We start from the raw sequence: 2291 nt of genomic DNA, 5'->3' as shown, positions 1-2291 counted from the left end.
TCGAGGCCAGCCTGGTCTACAAGAGCTAGTTCCAGGACAGGAACCAAAAGCTACAGAGAAACCCTGTCTCGAAAAAATCATATATATATTGTGGAATGGCGTGGCCTTAATCCTGAGATAGAACCAATGATTGGTGCATGGCAGATGAAAGGCTGACCGATCATCAGCACCAGTCGTCAGAACAAAAAGAAACAAAAGGAGTCCCCTCAGGCTCAGGAAAGACTTCACGGCTCAGACTGGAGAGCAAACCCACAGAGGAAATGAATTACTAGGAATCAATTTTACCAATCACTTTGCTCTCCCACCCACAACATTTGCTACAGGGCTACCATCCCAAGAAACTGTACAATTTTATATCTTGTCTGCCTAATTGGCAAAGGAAAGGAAAGTAGCAGGCTTTTTATAGTTTGTGTAATGAAGTCTACTTTGTAGGGTGTTTGGAAAAGCTAAACATTTCTGAAGCAGCTCACCTTAGCTCAAACTTTAGCCTTGTTACAGTTAAAAAAATGTGTTTCTTTCTTTGTAGTATTATGTTGATTTAAAAATAATCAAGAAGAATTCTCCACCCAGAAAAATACTTTTTTGCTTTAAGTATTTTCAAGGCTACCAGCAGGAGAGACAAAGAAGAAAGAGCTAGAGAAAGATAGGAGAGGGGGAGGAAGCCTGCCCATGAGCTTGCTGGGGTGAGGATGGCAATATAAACACTGATGCGTGGGAGCAGCCCTCGTGGCAACCCTTTTATACAACAGAGACTGGAGTATGAGATTCATATGGCTATTACATATAACATACTCTTAAAATAGGAATGAAAATCATTTCAAGCCAAAATATAAAGAAATTGCATAAGAGAAAAACTTGAAAAAAAATCTGAAACCCAGTGGCCCTGTACCACTTGTCCATGGTGATTCTTCAGGATAATGCAGGAAGCAACCACTAAATTAATATCCCACCCCCACAAAGGGTTTGAGAAGAATTGAATTTGTGCTTTCTTTTCCCAAAGATGGTCTTTCCGAATGTTTCTCTAGCAGCTTGCATCTTCTGCTAATTTACTTCGCACACAGAGCCATGCAGGTGTTGTGCATCATCCACCATTGCTATCAATGGGCCAACTTCAGAGCTGAGGGGCCAGAGGGGCCACATCACTCCTTACTTGATTTTTCTGTGGCATGTGAGTCCACTGACATATTTCTGCCAGTACTTGACTGCTTAGGTGCTTGCTTGGTTCCTAGGAGCACAGACAATCAATAGGAATAACTGTATAGTAAAAATTTGCTAAATGTTCTTTGTCAAGGGCACTGGGTGGAGCTGTCAGAGAAATGTGCACTTCTTATATAAGCACCAGTGCATATGTGCCCGTTTTAGTTGTTTTCTACTACCCAGACATAAAAATACTAAAAATCCAACATTCGTTGGTTGTATTTTTCTCTCTAGAGCTGGCACTGGACTGTGGATTTTGGTTTTGTCATAATTATCCATGGCATTCATCCTGCACTGGCTGCCTGATGAAGCAATACCTCCTGCCAGTTTTCATGGGTACATTTTGTGGTTAAAAAGACAATTTCCCAACTCACCAATGCTCATAAAGAAACCTCAGAATCCAATGTGGTTGGGTTTATACTTATAGAACTGACTTAAAAAATACTCCTGTGCCAGCCTTGCCTGTGAGACTGAAGAAGGAGCTGAGAGTTCTTGCATCTTGATCCCATAAGCAACAGGAAGAGCTCTGTCTCACTGGGCATGGCTTGAGCATATATAAGACTTGAAAGCCTGCCTCCACAGTGACCTACTTCCTCCAACAAGACCACACCTACTCCAACAAGGCCACACCTCCTAATAGTGCCACTCCCCGTTGGTGGGCCATTTTCTTTCAAACTACCACAGACAGCATTTAGTTTTGATGCCACAAAAAGAGAAACACACCTGTGATTATCATCTGTTCCCACTCCGTTTCCGTGGGGTATCACTTTGGGTTTGGTTTTACCAGGTCTTGTGGTTGTTTTGTTCAGAACTATAACAAAGTAAGGATTAACGAGGTTAGACATTTCCTTACTAAATGTCTGCAGTCAAAGAAAACAAAACTTCTCAGAAAACTAAAAATCATTTAACTAGGCAATAAAGTAAGGACAACTCACACACACACACGCATGCGTACACACACACACACACACACACACACACACACACACACAAATATGGTCCAGAATATAGAAACCATGTTCTCTTATGAAAGTCCTAAACTTTCATAGGCGAAGATGAAAATCTGAGTCTGTACTGAGGTGCTCACTGAGCTC

The sequence above is a fragment of the Microtus ochrogaster genome (assembly GCF_000317375.1).
Source record: "Microtus ochrogaster isolate Prairie Vole_2 chromosome 14 unlocalized genomic scaffold, MicOch1.0 chr14_random_1, whole genome shotgun sequence".
Classification (NCBI taxonomy): Eukaryota; Metazoa; Chordata; class Mammalia; order Rodentia; family Cricetidae; genus Microtus; species Microtus ochrogaster.
Note: the sequence above shows the minus strand (reverse complement) of the source record.